General features: G+C 31.9%; 1 protein-coding gene and 1 long non-coding RNA gene across 4 annotated transcripts in view; both read right to left on the bottom strand.

The window, feature by feature from the left end:
* Positions 1 to 2,212, bottom strand: part of LOC143074789 (uncharacterized) — a 61,930-nt gene extending 59,718 nt beyond the window's left edge. For 2 of the 3 annotated variants that reach the window (XR_012978085.1, XR_012978083.1), the window contains exon 1: positions 2,118 to 2,207. The gene's annotated coding sequence lies outside the window, so the exon portion shown is untranslated. Of the gene's footprint in view, positions 1 to 1,005; positions 1,194 to 2,117 lie in introns of all 3 variants that reach the window. The other variant, XR_012978084.1, reaches the window with a different exon arrangement.
* A 1,458-nt stretch (positions 2,213 to 3,670) lies between these two features.
* On the bottom strand, positions 3,671 to 16,712 carry LOC143074790 (uncharacterized). The gene is made up of 8 exons (XR_012978086.1): positions 16,430 to 16,712; positions 15,972 to 16,247; positions 14,411 to 14,716; positions 12,833 to 13,114; positions 7,671 to 8,111; positions 6,733 to 6,840; positions 5,677 to 5,713; positions 3,671 to 4,218 (listed from the first exon to the last, which is right to left on the bottom strand). It is a non-coding gene; the product is annotated as an uncharacterized LOC143074790 (long non-coding RNA).
* Between the last annotated feature and the right edge of the window lie 3,805 nt (positions 16,713 to 20,517).

Below are 20,517 nucleotides of genomic sequence, written 5' to 3' on the forward strand. Positions count from 1 at the left end.
GGAAATAGGAAATTGATAATTTGGACATCATCCCATTTGTCATATTTTTTAAGTGGGAAGTCCTCCACCTGTGTCAACATTGAGGCGAAGTTCAAGGTATGAAGTCAGACGTAATACAGCTTTTTTTTTTATTTTTCAACACATAATTCATCGAAAAAGTTGCATTTTACAGATATGTTTGTTGTTATGTAGGAGAAATAGAAAAACATAAGAAATCAAAGATATCAAAGAAATCAGCATGGCTTTTAAGGGCAGTATATACATGTATACTAGTAGTCTTTATATTTCAAAAGCCACTGTCGAAGGACAAATATTTACTGTAATTTTTATTCGACTAGTTAGATTTCGAAATTAAAATGTGTTCATTAAATCTTTACTATGTTTTCCTTACTTATGTATCAAATCATATTTAACAAGTTAGCGTTCAAATCATGAAATGCCTATACACCGCTGTTCCTGTAGAAGTTCCTCTTTTTCTCGAGCTATTTCTTTTACAAAATATATTATGTGCATCGCGCATTTCTTTTAGACAGAGTTGTTCCACTTCTTTATTGACCTCTCTTATGTTGGCGAGAAATAGTCATTTTCGTTGACGGTTTTGAAAATTAAAACAAAAAGCTTTATCAGTGTGTGTTATGATTCCTTACGTGACGTAATCAATTCAACTTCAAAAAATGTAATGTTCTGTAAGACGATGCTGTTGCAAATTTTAAATTCATTTATATATTCTACAAATATTGCATAATTGATGAGTAAAGTAAAACAAAAACACATTGCTGAATTTTAAAGACAGTAGATATAAAAGACGTTTTTTTCTTTACAGATAAGCATTTAATTATCAATGAAAATTCTAGAAATTAAATGTGAAGACATCATGAGCAGTAAAGGCCAATCATAAATACCTGCATTGCAAAATATATATACGACTGACCCTCGAACTTTCACAGGGTTTATACTTTGATGAGCAGCACGACGAATACCACATGTGGAGCAGGTTATGCTTACCCTTCATCGGCACATTGGATCACACCCGTGTATGCTTCGATTCATGTTGCCCCGTTTTTGGTTTTCTATGTTGTGTTTGGTGTACTTTTATTTGTCTGTTTTTCTTTTCTTTTTAAGCCATTGTGATATCAGTTTATTTTCAACTTTGAGGTTTGGATATACCTCTAGTATTGTTTACCCCTCGTTGACTGAACATAGAAGATAAAGGGGAAATAGATGAATGTACATGTTAAATGAGTTAATACTTTATTGCATTTGTTATGTATCGTCACAAAAAATCTATATATGTATTGGTGTTAAAAGTCAAAAGATTGTTGTGTTGTCAATTGAAATCTTTCAATAAGATTTAAAAATCGCCAGACAGACGAAACCTGTAAATGTCCTTTAAACATATGTTTAATTTGTATTAGAACGCTCACCTTACAATGTGAACAATGAATTGAAGTTTAATATGACCAGAACTACTGTTTTGTATCGTTGCACTCAAATGCAAAATTAGAATGTATCATACATATAGATTAAAAGGTTTTGATATGCATGTTTGATTTTCATATCAGAACAAACGTCCAATTATATCGTGAAAAGGGTTAAAGGGAAGGCATCGTATCGGGTTCAAACGAAATGTTATAGTAAGAGTTATATCTGCTTACAATTTTTAAATACATGTCGGCGTATAATAAATGTGAAGTTTTTCTCTCGATTAAAAGAGATTGATAATCATGAATAAAAACAATTTTATGTAACAAAAAAATAGAAATAGCATCTTCATTGAAAGTTTCTAAATAAAAGTCAAACTGAATAATGAAAAAAATACTCTAAATTCAGAAATTGTAGCGATGTGCTTATTATTGCGAAATATTTTCTACAAAGGTATGTGCTATATGACTAGGTCGTTGATGGAAAGTAGAAAGTTGCAAGTTGCCTTCTGTGCATATGAAATGTAATATACACCATAGTTAACTTATAATATTCCTAGTGATTACTCATTTTATGTTTATGTATAACGTTTGTTATTTAAAATCATAAAATGTCATTTCAAATACATAAAGATAGTAATAATGAGAAAACGCATATGTTCTAACTTCGTTTACAACTTTATAACTATAACTCACTTAGTTTCGAAATGAGGCAACTTCTCTATATCAATGACATCAATAGTTTATTCCTATGTTTTACTTCACAACACAGCACATTTATTTTTCATATTAAATGTTATATACACATTTCATGCGTCAAGTAGTTTAATATATCAATGACCTGTTTATTAATTTTAACAATACTATTTAAAGGTTTGTGTAATTAATTTTCAGTTTCAATGGTATACAAAACATCGATTGTCAGTAAGGTTATGTAACTTAACCATTCAAAATAGTTGAATAAGGTTGAGAATTGAAATGGGGAATGTGTCAAAGAGACAACAACCCGACCATAGAAAAGACAACCGCAGAAGGTCACCAACAGGTATTCAATGTAGCGAGAAATTACCGCACCCGGAGGCGTCCTTCATCTGGTCCCTAAACAAATATATACTTGTTCAGTGATGATAAACGCCATACTAAACTCCAAATTGTACACAAGTAACTAAAATTCAAAATGATGCAAGACTAACAAAGGCCAGAGGCTCCTGACTTTGGACAGGCGCTAAAATGCGTCGGGGTTAAACATGTTTATGAGATTTCAACCCTCCTCTATACCTCTAGCCAATGTAGAAAAGAAAATGCATAACAATACTCACATTAAAAATCAGTTCAAGAGAAGTCCGATTCTGAAGTCAGAAGATGTAACCAAAGAAAATAAACAAAATGACAATAATACATAAATAACAACAGACTACTAGCAGTTAACTGACATGCCAGCTCCAGACTTCAATTTAACTGATTGAAAGATTAAGATTTCATCATATGAATATCAGGCACAATCCTTCCCGTTAGGTGTTTAGTATCATACCATCATAACATATATGAGAAGAACATAACCCGTGTCATGCCAACAACTGGTTTTTGAATAAATGTGTTTAGTTCCGATACAAAGACCCTATAAGTGAATCAATAGTAACGCCAAAATATGCAATCTTTAATGACCGACAACGGTATCGTAACTATACCCCTTTTTAATAAGTCTATTTAAAGGTTTTGTTAGTTTCTGAGGTGAATACTGAATACTGAAGTCGTGTTTTTAGTAATATAATGTATTTTTTAATGGATTTTCTTGTCTTTCCTACCTTTTTCGTTTTTGTTATCAGATATTATTCGAGACTTATTAGTTTGTAATGTCCACTTGGTATGCTGGAACCTATTTACGAATTGAAAGAGCTGATGAGCTATATTACCAACAAGGACCTAATAAAAAGCCAAATCTTATGTCAACTTTTCATGTGGAACACGATACGAGGAGTAATAATACCAGTATAATACATGTACTTTTGACCGCTTCTGAAGTTATTTATGTACTAAGATATCAACTGCCTTTTTTCAGGACAATATTCATAGCTTTCTTAATGACCAGATTAAATAAGGTAATTGTTCTTTTCATTCTTTAAGTGTGCAAGGTCAAATTACCTACTGTAAATTTCGTAGAAAAAAAATTGCATGGACACCCTAATTTGTATAATTGGTAATAGTAGCATGTGATATCTTTATTAAGTCTAGTTTTCATAAATGGTCATTCAGTATTTATTGCAACAATAAAAGTTTTATCATATATAAAATGGACATTTTTGTGTTTTCAGTGTGAAACAAAGTTTCGCATCATTCATTTGATAAAACGGTTACGTATATATGCGACTGTGCTGCTGATGATGACGTTTTTCTGCTATAGTTTTGTATAATGTCAGATTCTGTTTCTCCGTGATTTTCTTCTCTTTTAGTAAATAACACTTTCGGGCATGTTCCGGGGGCCTTTCCAACATTCTCGGTGGTTTCGATGTTAACACCACTGAAATCTAGTTCGGGGCAGGATTCTTCGCTAGAAACTATACTATTTCGCCAATCAACGTCTTCATAATACGTGCTGGTTATTTCATCATAGCTATTTCCATTTACGGGTTCGACATATGAAAAAGAGATCACATCACCTCGATCTTCAATTTCAGATTCGCTGTTTGACATTTCATTATTTTGCCATTCAACAGTGAGGTAGTGGGAATTTTCTATAATCTCATAGATCGCACCATGATGTACTGCATCTTGTTCTTGGTCGTTTTGAGTGGCCTCCCTGAAAAAGATGTTTTGTGTTCAAAAACCACTGCACGAAACGCTTATTATCATAATCTTTCTTATGCACTAAACAAATTGTATTACTACTCTTTGCGTAGTAAAAGTAATTCGGTTCAAGACTTTACTAATATTCTTTTGACGACTTTTTCTAATGATCGAGAAAACGCCAAAGCGATATACGCGAGATCTTCAGTTATATTTAAATATCATAAATCATAATGCCTTTGCATATGAGTTGTTCCTGTTAAAATTCATATTATTTGTACATGTATTTGAAGATTGTGATTCGAGGATTGTTTTTTTTTTCAGTTCTCTTATATTTTGATCAATTTGTTATCGTCGAGATTCATAGCAAATAGTTGTTCTCCTGCATATCTGACAAATTACAATTGAAACCGTCAATGTAATTTTTGTACAAATGGTTATTAATTATGCGATATCTTCAGGTAATTGATTTTCATTTCAAAAAGACGATTTAAAAAGTCATTGTTTCATGTGGAGTGTTTACTTAACATTAGCCAGTGTTCATACGAAGCATGTTCTCAAAATGTTGTGTTTAGATAATAGTTGGTATCTTGTTAACTGCAAAAAGTAATTTATTTTACCAAGAACTATTCGTCGAAAGCAGTATATATTATATAGTTTACTATATACCTTAGGGTTTGTGTAGCTTATTCTTTAGTTTTCGATATTGTTTCATGTGTACTATTGTTTGTCTGTTTGTCTTTTTTCATTTTTAGCCATGGCGTTGTCAGTTTATTTTCGATTTATGAGTTTGACTGTCCTTCTGGTAACTTTCGTCCCTCTTTTACACTGTATTTGAATGAATAAACACATTCAGATTTTAGTTTTTCGGCCGTAATGTTTGCATTTGGAATTGATTGAACCAATATATCTTACAGCAAACTGTACACAAATAATTGCTTTACGTTACAAATGAGTTATGCTCAACATATGAAGTGCGTTTAAAAAAGGGATGCACCATACATCACCGTAAGTTATCTACGTTTAAAAAAAATACTCAGCTTTTACAACATTATTGTAAATTAATACATTCATATCATATATGATAGTGAGGTCAGACTTTCACGGATTTGGCTATACTTATTGGACCTTTTGGATTATAGCTCTTCATCTTTTATATAAGCTTTGCATTTCAAATATTTGACTACGAGCATCTCTGAAGAGACATGTATTGTCGAAATGCGCATCTGGTGCAGGAAAAATGGTACCGTTAATGTTATTACTATAAACTAGGTAAAGTATAAGCTATGTCGTGCTGTGAAGTCTTTGGATTTCTATGTTTTGTTCTTTCTGCTGATACTGTTTTGCTCGTTTTAGTTTTTTGCCAAGTCATTATCATTTTTGTTCGAATAATAAGTTGGAGTACCACTTTGGTAAATTGTGTTTTTTTATAAAGCGTCTTTTATGCCCAATAGGCTGAATATGCACTTACTCCGAACGTATTTCATATACGTGTCTGACACAAAACTCTGAAACAGAACATAAAAATGATTTTCAGTCACATGTATGCATGGTGTATACATGCATGAAAGTAAAAAAATACTGATTCATTCTACTATATTTTCTCTACCCTCTTGAAAATTCAAACATGAAAGGAATGATAAACATTTTATTTTTTGATATACATGTACTACAAGGTTGGGATTTTATTCAAAATGCGTAGCATCAAGTTTAAATGCATTAATTTTTTTTTGAGATTTGAAAGCATTCCTTGTCAATTTTAAAATAAAAATTTGAAGTCATAAGAAAAAGGCTTGAGGTCAATGCAAACAAAATGTGTAACACTCTTAACTGTGTATTGCAACCTTAGTCGCTATTCAAATCCTTTCTTTGTCACAATGTTCCGATAGTAAATTAAACTAAACAACTATTCTTGCATAATTTGATATAAGAGAGATTTTGTCTCGATGAAAACAGACACATCGAATCGGTAAATTTAATTATGGTGTTGATCGCAACATATAAATGTGAATTTTCGGTTTAAATCGTTCTTCCGCATAACCCTTTGTTTCAATTGTTTGCTCTATGAACCCACACATCTTTATTAAATCCGTATACTGTAATTATGCAAACGCCTAATTTAGTACTATCCTTTTTCATTGTTATTGGCAGAGGGGCAAAAGATACCAGAGGGTCAGTCAAACTCATAGATTGAAAATAAACTGACAACGCCATGGCTAAAAAATAAAATAGAATTATAGTACACAAGATACAACATAGAAAACTAAAGACTTAGAAACACGAACCTCACCAAAAACCCGGGGATGATCTCAGGTGCTATGGTAAGCAGATCCTGCTTCATATTTGGCACACGTCGGGTTACTTATGTTATTACAAATCCGGTAAATAGTCTAATTCGGTTGGTCACATTCGTGAAAAGGGAAGGGTATTGTAGTTACGATATAAGGAACATACATGTACCTGATATCATCATGTTTATAAGTTTATTAAAACATGGTTTTAAACACAATTTATTTTTAAAACTTACTTCTTGCTAATTTAAATCTATATACTGTAAAAATTACAGTACACAAGAAAAGTACAAAAAGTCCAGGAAATGCAATGTAAATGCTTCCAGTTTTCAATTGAAACTGTTCTGAAAAAATCAAACATGTTCAAGATTAGAATTCCTCAAACTCAAACATTATTCTGAAAAAATTTAAGATTTGATAGTTATTACCACTAATATTGTTATACGGATACCCACATTCGTAATGTTCGTGATTCTGCAATATGTCGATACCAACTTTTTACTTTATATAAGGTCATGACTTTCCTTCACTTTTAATGACGTCGATACACTAAATCCACTGGATGTTTGATGTGTAGTGATTTCTATTTTGTTTTAAGATTTTTAATTATCTGTTATTTGATATTAGCTAGCTTTCTGTGTTAAAACAGAATATCACTAATTCGGTCGTTTTTCTAAACCTTCAATCATTCTAAAGACTTGTTTTCCCTACCCAAAAGCATGCAAGGTGATAGACGAAGTTAGTACAACTTGTTAAGGTCTTAGGTTTTCCACATATTCTAAGGTCTTCATCGTTGTATTTCATAAGATAATCCAACTGCTTGACATTGATGAGTCCTTGTAGTCGAAATGGATTCAAAACGAGCTTCTAATTCAATAAGGGAAATTCATTAACACTGACAAAATTAAACGCTATTAATCAATAAAACTAGTGAAAAACAATTGACCTTTTTTTCTGACTTGTTGCATGGATTTTTCATTGAAAATGGTGAATTAAACTTGGTAACCTCAACATTCATAAATAGTTCTCAAACAGGGTTTCCCTTTAAATTGTCAGCATTATCAAGTAATGAAGACTATTAAGTTCATTTTTATTCGAAAAAGAAAGCAGTGCATCGAAAATGATGCTATAACAATTTGTCTTTTGTATGTAAAGGACCAAATATGGTACCTACCTGGTGTATTAGTTGCAATTGTGATGTCTTGTGGGATTAAACTGTAATCTAATGTTAAAGGAATATTTATGTCAGAAGATTTTTTTAAAATAGACGTTGCATTTCTCAAATAATCTTCCAGTTCTGACTTTCTAAATACTGCTGCTATGCTCCCGAATCTGTTTCGAATTTCACAATTCACTAGCATCTCATTAGTTAAAAAACTTTTCGTTAACACTAGTTCTGCGCAAATACCATTTGTACGCACTAACTTTTCATAAACTACTAATGTAACTTCAGTTCGTTTTACCGTTAATTGATACGCCGTTCTATTTTCTGTTATTTTTTCGTCATTGACAAACCAAGATATTAATGAAGAATTTGTGTTGTCGTGAAAGTACACAGATAAAATTATACAGCTTTCGTCTTCAACGATTTCCTTTTTTGTTATGACAGGCCTATCTGCAATGGAAATTCACGTTTAAAACGGTTAATACAACTAAAATCTAACGGTTTTTTTTTTTATCTTATTTTACAATGCAACTAAAGTATAACATATTACTTCATTTGAACATAGTTTGCTATGAATTATTTTTCTTTGATTACTTTGCTTAGATTGATTTCACACTATTTGTTTAAACATTCTTTTATCTAATCATTTTCTTCCTTTAGTCGAATAGTGCATCACTTTGGAATACCTACATTAGCCAACCCTAACATGTAATGAGGCTTATGAACTTATACTAACCATTTTGATTGAGTTAAAAAACAAAATGAAAATGACGCAGTCGAAGAAAACATAATTGGATTTGTTCGCTACGATAGGTCTATCTCTTCAGTTCTTATATTTGACGCAGGTTTTTGAAACAACCTGCATCTTTATTGCGCCCGTTACAATTTTGAATAGATGAAATTACAATCAGTACTTTTGGTTTGTCAGCAAAAATCTTCTTTCAAGAAATAAAAAGTAAATGAAAGCCTGATCATCTATAACAATTGTGAGTATATACTCCGTTTGAGCTACTGAAACTTTGCTAAAGTATCGCTAAGTCCGCAACATGAATATCGAAATTAATCCTCTTGTCGATTGGTTTGGTTTTCAGTATAACCTCAATGGTTGATATCTTTGGCGGAAGTACATGTGATACATCCTCATTCTTTCAATATCCAAGCTGTGGGAAGGTCGTGCTCCGTGTGTTGTCGGCAAAGTAACTATATTCTTTAACTTTTACTTACATTTGCCTTAGTGGCTTTAAGACCTTGGTGGTCATTTATATATGCCTTGGTGGCAATAGACCTAGGTGGTCATTTATATATGCCTTGGTGGCAATAGACCTAGATGGTCATTTATATATGCCTTGGTGGTAATAGACCTAGGTGGTCATTTATATATGCCTTGGTGGCAATAGACCTAGGTGGTCATTTTTATATTTTTTTGTATTTGCCTTGGTGGCAACATTAAATTAGAAATACTAGCCTTGGGGGCGTTAAGACCTTTGTGGTCATTTATACTCGCCTTGATCGCTTCTTGATAGAATTAGATGGTAATGTTTGACCTTGGTGACAAAATGTTTTGAGATTTAGACCATGGGTAGTTATTATCAACCCAGGTGGTCAGATATTTGTTATGCCGTGCGTCGGTTAAACGCAGGGCAAAGTGTAATCGCTATATAAAATCTATGTGGAAGTGGGGGCTATGGCCATTTTGGGGACCTGTAATTGAAAGGAGAATAATAAATTGTTTATAGGGTAAATAGTTTCTTTTGTTACTTTAGAGTGTTGTGGACTTTTCATTAATTATTACATCGTACATACTGATGGAAAATGCTCTTTAAAGACTTTGTTAGAAAAGAAAAGAAATATTGAGAACGTGGAATAATTTAGTGTGACATGTCACATGATATATATGTTGTTTACCGGAGTGATGTGTATTGAATTATAAAGTGTCTTCGTCGAGGTCCGCGTTCAGCGGTCTGTTTGATTGTACATAGTATTGAATAGAATGTTTTTGTTTTCAGATGGTGTTTCCTACAGCTTTGATAGGCTGACGAATGAAGGAGAAGTAATATGACATTGCACGATGATTCATGTCAATGTAATCGAACAACCTAAAAGCAAAGGATTTTTTTCTGATCAGAATCTGGTGAGAACAAATTGCTATTTAAGTAATGTTTTGATTTCTGAAAATAGGATAAAAATTATAATAAAAGAAAAAAAAAGAAAAAAATGAATGGGAGAAATATGGATATAACACTTATTATGTATGTCTGTGTTGAGATGGCACGGTACTAAAAAAAATCTCTGATGGAAGCAGCTTTATATTCAAATTTAAAGTAATTCTAATAATTTGTCCGTAATTTCATGATGTTTAGTATTGGATGTGTATATAATTTCACTGATGTGTTGAGATATGTCACAAAAATCGTTTTGTCTCGGGAGATTAAATAATGGTTGCAATATTTTTGTTTTTGTTTTATTTAATAAACATGTTGAATGATTTTGTATACAAGTACAAATGTATACTAATTTTATGTATTGTTAATTTTTTCAATTTAAATTTCTTTGTCTACATTTCGAGGGACACTGATTCCCTAGTGGATTTTCACGTGGATTGTAGGCAAAGGAATTTTTCCTTTTCAAAGTGTGACAAATGCTGTCTTAATTGCAAACAAACAAGTTGTTATTGGTTAATATATTTTCAGCAGACATATGAAGAATCAAGTGGAAATACAATTTTCCATGGTCCTGATTAGGAAGTAAAAAGTGTGTTTGATTCAACAACATTAAAGAAAGAGACAAGTCAGCATAGTCTACACTTGGAGGTGAAGTCCCTTTGCTTACAAGCTTTCCACATGCTGAAGATGTTATTAAAATAATAAAATTATGACAATATTCATTTTGATATGAGATCATTGCCTTAACGCAACTTTCAAAAGTCTGTATATGGTCAATTTCATGAGAATTTAGTGAATTATGAAACTATTTATAAAGAACTGTGTACATGTATGTTTAGTAGTAATTAAGGAATAATATTTAATAAAAAAAGATATTTTTATTTTGAGTATTGGGAATACTATTCCTTAAAGTCATAAGAAACGAGTGACCGGTGAAAAAAAATGTTCCAATTCTTGAACCAATGCATACAAACATCATAAACTAAGTCTTCTGTTCAAGAATTTTTTATTTTTTTCGCATAAATTTCGTATAATCGTCAATTTTTTTTTTCAATCGGTCATTGTTGTTTTGAACATGGCAGGTTGTTAAAGTTCGTGTTTGGAAGCCGAAGTTTAACGATTGTCACCTGTTTGTCAACAATCAACAAAAAAGCATGGAAATTGAGCACGTGTATAACATGTAAATTCAGATAATAGTTTATTTTAAGGACATCCATGCGTATTGCGATCACCGGATTTTTACGAGATGGGTCACACTGAGGTCACTTTGCATACGGAAAATATGTCGGGGGAATTGCTTCCTCGAAGGAAGCAATTAAAATAATAGAACTTCTTCTAAATATGAATAAATTAAAGAATTTTCTTCAGAAAAAAGTATGTGTACATAAGTTTTGTAATGAAAACTATCCATTGAGTTATAAAAAAAACATATGCATTATTTTTTTTTTAATTTGAGGTTTCTTATAACTTTGAGGGAAAGCCTTGCTAGTGGTGTAATTTGAGATTGGCCTGCAAATATGCTGTATGGACTAAAACTTAACATGAACTGGATGCAAGATTATATCAATCACTGAGGATATGTGTATAACCTCATTGGTTGATATCTTTGGCGGAAGTACATGTGATACATCCTCATTCTTTCAATATCCAAGTGGTGGTTGGTTTAAGGGCTATGTTTGGTCAGGCAATACATATTGCCTGTTTGGGTTGATGAGGTTCTTGATAAGTTCCCCCTTCTCCCACCCATAAGTACCAAAATGTGGATACGTTTTTATATTTATATGTAAATATTGGTATTACATGTATGCATTTTGGGTTGATGCATGAGCACGAGACAACATTAGAAAAACATAAGGATTACCATGAGATCATGTTGACTAAACAAACCTTCCCTTTATCGATTTTCAAGGGAATGGTCAATTAGGACAAGTGTATTCGTATGTTTGTGCTTGCTATTTCATTACAATGATAAAAATAAGATTATTTATCTCGGATGACAATAATGTTGATTATAATTAATGCTTCATTTTATGAGCTCCAGAGTAGTTATATATGAGAAACAACTGCGCACTATATCCAGTGAGCTCTTGTTTATTGCATTGTGTGTAGTAGTCCACATTTTGTTTTCTGAAACGTATAGATATTATCTTGTATTCGGTTCTCTCCTCTAACGTTTTCTATGCCCATAACTTAACATGAACTGGATGCAAGTGTATATCAATCACTGAGGATATGTGTACACCTACTTTGTAAAAGAAAGGCGACAGATACCAAACTCATTCGTCGAAAATAAAATGACAAAAAAACCCAGACAAACAGACAAACAACAGTACACAAAACACAATACACAGAAACATAGAAAACGAAAGACCAAGCAACAAGTAAATAGCATAACTTTTTGGGGATCTCAATTATTTCGATAGGGTAAACTGATACTGCTTGTCATGCAAGTATAAACCTGAAAAAAAGTCTTATCAGCAAGGTCACATTAAGGGAAAAGGGAACAATTGGAACATGTATGTTGTCATTTGAGAAACAGATATTCCATAATGGTCAAGCAACTTGTGATTGCTACGTAAAATTTCAGAATTGATGATTTTGATTGTAAATCAAGATATGAACCAGCCTCAACTGTATCTGTTATGTCCTTGTTTCGTGTCATTTTGCATATATACCATTTTGTTTTGCAATCATTTCGTAACTGTCCTGTATTAAAATTATAGTAAAAAAAATAACAGATCACCTTGTGGTGAAGGAAGAGGCAGTTGGTTTCAACGGGAACACTATTTTAAAGAAATGTTCCTATCTTCATACGTAAAACTCTGACCTAAGCCGTCACGTGACAATAAAATGAATATAAACTTAGTATTTGAAGTTAAAAGTTGTTGGTGAATGTTTGGAACTTTTTTGCTTGTGTATATAACATATGTTTTTTTTATTGCTACATTAATTTTACTTCTTACTATCATCTTCTTATCACATAATTTTTATAAGAAAAATCAAATATACCATTTACAGTCAGTGATGTGGTTCCAACAATTCTTCTATTCTGGGAAGTCCATACACACATATACTGTCCTTCATCTTTAAAGTCGCAAAAGGTTATGTCAAGGCTAGAGTTCTGTTGGTCTGTTTTTGCTTGTAATGTCCGTATATGAACCCCATTGAAATAATGCTCCCAAATGACATTCCAATGCAAGTATTCTTTAGATGATATATTACAAAATAACTTTACACCATCTGACGTTGAGCATACTGGTGCGTGTGGAAAGACGTTTACTTTAGACTCTTCTATAACGTAAATTAAAACGAATCAGAAAGAAAGCCTATATGTTGTGGTAATGTTTTGCTTACCTCATACTCCCAAGTTAAGTGAGGTTAGTTATTTGTATCTTCATCAATACGAGTTTTTAAAAACTTACCTTCAATGGCGTTTTGCCTGCATATTATGGACGACTAACACAAAATATATCTATACTGCAGGACATCCTAGTCTGGAGTAAATGAATATATGCCACAAAAAGGTCAATTGGACAAAACAATAATATATACAATGATCGTCAATCATCTTTGTGAGCAGCTATCCTCTATTAAGAAAATCATAATAGGAAATACAAGCCCGGGACATCGTATCAATTGGGAGATAATTACCCCATATACAGGCGCTGTTGGGATTTTGCTACATAGAAATGGAAAGTTCACAATTGGGAAGCTGTAATCATCTCTTTTGTCGAAAAGTTTTGTTTTCAACCGACCCTCATTGTCAATTTACAGATGTAATAAAATTGAGAATGGAAATGGGGAATGTGTCAAAGAGACAACAACCCGCCCAAATAAAAAACAACAGCAGAGGGTCACCAACAGGTCTTCAATGTAGCGAGAAATTCCCGCACCCGGAGGCGTCCTTCAGCTGGCCCCTAAACAAATATATACTAGTCCAGTGATAATGAACGCCATACTAATTTCCAAATTGTACACAAGAAACTAAAATTAAAATAATACAAGACTAACAAAGGCCAGAGGCTCCTGACTTGGGACAGGCGCAAAAATGCGGCGGGGTTAAACATGTAAGTCAAGATATGAGGCAGACTTAACTGTAACTGTAGTATTCTTTATCTCTAGTTGTATGGGATAGATTCGTTCAACATAGTCCCCAACTTTTGTATTATTTAGTGAAAAAAATCATCTTTATAGCGAAACGTAAACTTAAACGTTATAGCTAACTTCTTACCTTTCTTCCTATTACGACTAAATTTCAAATTTTATTAGCTGAATACCATACCGGAACGTTATAAACATGCTGAATTACACATGTTTGTTGATAATTGGGTTTTGAAGACATGATGTTGTAGTCTGAATGTCTGGGTTTTTGGGTTGTTTTTTTGTTTGTTTCCCAAAAGTGTTTAGTTTAAGCAATAACATCCTGTATCTTTATTTTATACAAATCAACGTGCTTTGAGGTTAAGTCATTACGCTTATTATTTTATAAAAACGGGAATATACTAGATAGCAATGCAAATATATTTAAGGTCTTACATAAAACTAACTTGTAGGTTACGGAATACATTGTTCAAATTTACATAGTACCTTTCAATATTAACTGTGTCATCAGCTGTAAACTTCCTCTGCTATTTCTCACTATCACGTGATATGATCCGAAATGTTCTTCTTTCGTCGGAAATATGGTCGATACTAGGCTAAAATTGTGATTGAAAAGTGTCATAGCTTTTCCATTTGGTTTTGTTGTCCAAATCCCTAGTTTTCCTCCGGCTGTTTGTGCCCAAGATACCATTAAAGACGGATAGCAATTTATATCTATTTTTATTGTTGACAATTTTCCATATTCACCGTTTATGTTGTAGATAACTTTCTGTTTAAAAGTTGTTGGAGGAACTGAAAAGGAGAAACGATCCAGACTCAACCTAATTATATTCGTTAACCTGTTTTCAAAGTAACACATTAGGTGCTTGTAAACGAAAACATATTGCGATATTAACATATTATATGAGCATATGAACAATTATAATGCATCCGAACCGCTTTTCTTATCTTACATATGTATGTAGTTGGAGGTATTGATGCATGTATGTGGGAAGTGTTAGTTGAATGATGTCATGTCGCAAAAAACAAACACCATATTGTTAAATAATGATTGGATTTCTTGTTATTTTCAATTTCCTATGTTTATTGCCAATTGACTGTGGTGTCATCACATCTGTATCTTTGTTTTAAACTGCATGATACTATATGATATTTCTTACTGATAGATGTCTTTTATAGTAAACACCAAATTTGCAAGTTCTTATTTCTTCATCGGTCAAAATCAACTACATGCATGATACCGTATAGCGGGTTATTTTCGTTGGTATAACATTTTGCGATTTTCATTGAATAATGTATACGAAACATTTTCGTGGTCATCATTTTTCGTATTTAAAACTTTAATCAATACCAACGTATGTGCACTGTGGCGAAATTTATTTTAGCGATTTTGTTCTATCCACGAAAATTAGCGAAAATTTACACCTCGCAAAAATAACTGCTATACGGAAATTATATTTTTTGATAATATATAATGTATTCTAAACAAACATAGTCTGTACAGTGACCTACAAATGTATGTTTATTACTTTCTATGTATAATGTGGTCTCCAGTTGAGAGTTATATCAGTAATAAGCATACCACATCTTCTATTATTGCATAGCAATATAATATTTCCCACAGAAAGTTACCAAAATTTAGCGTGCAATAAATTCCAATATTGTACTAGTGCAATAAATCTTCAAAATTCATGACGTCATCAACCACAAAATCTTAGTTTAATCCAATTTTTACTTTCAAATATTATATTGCTATACAATAAAAGGGTTATTGCATGAATATTGGGGAATATTGTCCCTCGTTGAACATATATTGCACTCGCAAGCTCGTGCAATATAAAATTCTACTCGGGACAATATTCCCCAATATTCATGCAATAACCCTATAATACTATTAAAAAAACAGCTTATTGAAATCATTTCTATTATTATTATTATTAGTAGTAGTAGTAGTAGTATCATTGTATTATTATAACTATTGTTGTTGTTGTTTTTATCATTATTTGTTCAATCGTGTTCATACAAATTTCAAAACACGTATACTTACAACTAACAGTTATGTTAATTTTTGATGAATCAGTTCCTATCCTATTCGTCACCTGACAGATGTATTGACCCATATTATTTCTTTCTACTTTATCGAAAGAAATACTGCGATTTTCGCTCTCGATATGTTCACTTGTATTTGAACTTGTTTCTATCTTCTTCAGCCACTGTATCGTACCATATTTTATATTGCTTGTGTAGTTGCATGTTAAAGTCAATAGTTGTCCTTCGTGAACATTCGTTGAAGGGTACGCAGTGAGAATCACTCGAGGGCGCACTGTAAAAAAACAAATTAAGCCCATGGCCATTACAAGTTTTGTTTGCTGTTAAAATAGTTTTATAAATAAGTGGTTTCAAATATCTGAATAACTTGAAAAACTGTTCAATAGTGTTTAAATGAATAATGCTTTGAATAATTGCTTGAGAGAAAATGTCCAAATAGCATTTGAAATAACTTACGATTCACAAACAACTGTACTGTTTTTGTAAGAGGATAATCTGTAGCAGGATTTTGTGCGGTGCATGTGTAATTATCGCTATTATCCGATTCTTTTGGAATAAAGGTGAAGGAAACATGATGTACGCCGAACAACAAGTGCTGATCATTTCGTTTCCATTCAATTGTTCCGGATGGTTTGCCACTATCTACTGAACAATTCAATGTACATTTGGTTCCTTCATCGACATCAAGAAACTTAATTTCTTTTTTTCCGTTTATCTTCATACCTGATGGTCTTTCTATATGAAAGATATGTTTAAAGCTTAAATGATTATAGTAAAGAATAAGTTATAAGAATTATTGGGATATATACACCTTACCAATGATATGCATGCTGCACACACATTTACATTAATCTTTAATGCGAAGTGCAAATAAGTAGGCCCGATAAAACCCCTTTTTTGCCTCAAAATATAACAGTTCACAAAGTTGTTAAATTATAAACTTTTAGTTATTTGTTGGAAGGTAGAATACTTTTGTTACATAAATATGAACTGTTTTTTTTTTTTGGTTATACAATGGACATACATCAGGTTCTAGCATCAATATTTAATACAAAAATACTGATATCTTCGCAATTTTAATCATTTGTGCTAATTTTATGACGTTTTTGACGTAAATGGAAGTGGCCGCAGTTCTGTTCAGTCTAATGTTTAGATATATGTTGTAATCAATGATAATACATAACATATAAAAATATTGAGAGTGAAAACGAATACGGCCAATTTCATTTCAAACAAAAACCATCTGAAAAGTGACGTATTTGATAGATTTTTCATAATTAAGCTTGAATTTGTGCGTTTTAAATGAACAAGTCAGTCCAAATCTTTGACCCTTACCATTTAGATCGAATGAAGTAGACACTTGAGTGTTGAAAAATATTTTAAAAACTTCATTATACAGATGTACTTTCAATTTTAGGCCGAAATTAGCCCTTACCGGAGCTTCTTCTTTGTTAACTGTAATTGAAAAATAACTTTACAGTGTTAAAAATCATATTTACGATAAAGGAGAGGCTCGAAACTAAAAGTCTTGGGTTGTTGTTTCCCTTGTTGACAAGTACACCGGTAGGTTCGTACATCTGTTGATGTAAAGTTATGAATTATCAAATAAAAATCCTCAGTTATTGTTAATCTTGGAGACATGTCCATATTTTTATTGGTAACCAAACCAATAGCAAACATTTCTTTAGTCGCTGGATCGCTCCAGAAGATCACAGGTGTATACGGACATTTTAAAACAACATTCGATCCTTGCTTGACATACATTGAATCCATGGCAACACATCCTGAAATTAAAACAGTGTCAATTTCTGGTCATTAAAGATTGCATATTTTGGATTCAATATTGATTTACTTATATGGTCTTTGCATCGTAAATAACCACATTTATTCTAAAACCAGTTGTTGGAATTATACGTGTTATATATCTGTTCTTCTCGTACATATTATGATGGTATAATACTCAACCACAAACGGTCAGTATTGTGATTAATACTCATATGCTGAAGACATTATCTTTCAATCAGAGTTCTTGATCTTGCATGTCAGTAACTGCTAGTACTCCTTTGTTAATTTATGTTTCATTGTCATTTTGACTAGTTGCTTTTGTCATCTATTCTGAAATCGTACATCTTTTTAATTGCGTTTTACTGTGCTCATTGTTGTGTGTTTGGTTTGTCTACACTGGCTAGAAGTAATGGGGAGGGCTGAGATCTCAAAAACAGGTTTAACCCCGCCGCATGTGTGTGCCCTTCCAAGTCAGGACCCTCTGGCCTGTTAGTCTTGTATGATTTTTAAAGTTTGGTTTCTTTTTTTATATGGTTGATTTTAGTATGACGCCTATAATCACTGAACAAGTACACATTTTGTTTAGGGGCCAGCTGAAGCACGTTCGGCTGTAATTATCTGCTATTTGTCTCTTTGAAACATTCCCCATTTCCATCCTAAACTTTATCAATTTCCTGTTTTTCAATTGAAAACAAATTACCAAGTGTTTTAGATAACAGATCAATTGACCTTATCAAGTGTAAATAAAATATCAGAAAAATAAACATCACAATTGAGATGTATGTATAATCCTTAAAAAAAGATATGTTGGTCCGTTATACATTTTTATTTTAAGTCATCCAACGTTTTAAGTAAAACATAATGACATTGAGTATTGCATTCTTTCTTTAATGCTTTACTTATTTAAAACGTTTTATTTAAAATCACGTTCCCATCGTTTAATAAAATAGAAGTTTTTTAAAATAAAAAATTAAATAACAAAACATTTTGATACTTAGTTCTCTTATTTTTTAATTGTCTGCATGTATTATATGTGTGGTTTTGGTGCAATATAAAGTTTGTATCGAGTTTTACCTTCAATTAAACAAAATAAAAGTATCCATCTGACGAATATCTCAGTCATATTGGGTTTGATCCAAATACAGATTCAAAGATTGGCAGCCTGATGAAAAAGACATACGTTGATAATATGCAAAAAATGTGACATATCGTGAATACTGTGTAAAATTACAGGTGATATTCATGATTCATGTATACATGGTGTGTGTATTTTTCAAAAGTGCAAAACATACATGACTCTATAACAAGTTATTTCAAAATCATTTCTACATACATGTCTAATCAATAAAAAACAGAGAATTATTAACAAATCCAAATTTGAATCCATCAGAATCTTTTTTTAGATCAAGAAAATGAAGTCGTTTTATTTACCTTTGATCTGATTCTGCAATAACAGCACAAATAACTAATTGAATAATATATATAAACTATTCTGATTGTTTCAATACATTTATAATGTTATTTAGTGGATCGGCCTACAGATGCCCCACACAACTTGTATTTTACATTAATAAGGTAGTTAGTTTTCTTATTTGATATTTTTTACAGTTGACACGGGGCCGTTCATAGCTTACTATGCGGTATGGGTTTTGCTAATTGTTTGAAAAACGTAGTACGGTGACCTATTTATGTTAATGTTTGTTTCATTTAGTGAAGAGTTGTATCAATGGCAATCATGCGACACCTTCCTTTTTTATCAGATGCAACCGAAGATTGTAAATGGTGAAATGTATGTTAGATATGTAAACCACGTTTGATTAGTAAGAGTCATGTTCGTACAAGACAGAATAATTATTCCACTATTGCTATTGTATATTCAATTGAACTAACAACGTATAACAAAATAAAAAAGATACATAGTTTGTCATAGGCGTTGTTAAAACAAAATCTATAATTTGGAATATTGTACTTATCAAACTTTTACTATTTTAATCTTGGGATTAATCAATATCAATGACCAATGATACAATAATTGTTCACTAAACAATTCATTTAGATATTTGCAAAACTAAATTATTTGAATGATAACACATATATACATGAAATACTTACTCATGCTGTTAGGAAATCAAATGATAAAATAAACAATATATTTCCGTATGCTAGATTGAATATTTGGAACAATAGTTGGTATCCGGTGAGATTTATTATCATTGAAAACAATATTCAGTATGTCCTCGATAATAACCATATAAGTATTTGCATAATTAAATCAACAACACAGAAATATTTTGAATAACATGAATAAAGCGCCAGCAAATTCAGACCCTTAAATTCACAATCAAACCACATCTTCTTTTTTATATTTGTAATGGTTCATTGGTTTATTATTATAAAATTGAGAGTCAATGTATCAGCATTAAAGTTAACTGTGTCAACTTTTAAACTCCTCTGACGAACACCTTTTCCATACCGTTCTCTGTATTCTGGTAGTAACTGTACTAAGTGTGATTGGGATCTCTGGTTTTTTTTTTTTAATTTAAAAAAAAAGACAGAGTATCTCTAGAATTTTCATACTCTGTTTGTGTTTTTTTACTGGAGAATACCGACATACTGTTTTCTTCTTGATAAGTTCCAAAATCACGTACACTTTCAAGCACTGTAGGTGCCTCATAGTCAGTTAAAACGAATGTGTAAAAACACTATCGGGACACATCCAATATGATACAAAATCGACATTGACTGTGTTTAAAGTGTGC

This window comes from Mytilus galloprovincialis, chromosome 5, assembly GCF_965363235.1.
Source record: "Mytilus galloprovincialis chromosome 5, xbMytGall1.hap1.1, whole genome shotgun sequence".
In the NCBI taxonomy this organism is placed as follows: Eukaryota; Metazoa; Mollusca; class Bivalvia; order Mytilida; family Mytilidae; genus Mytilus; species Mytilus galloprovincialis.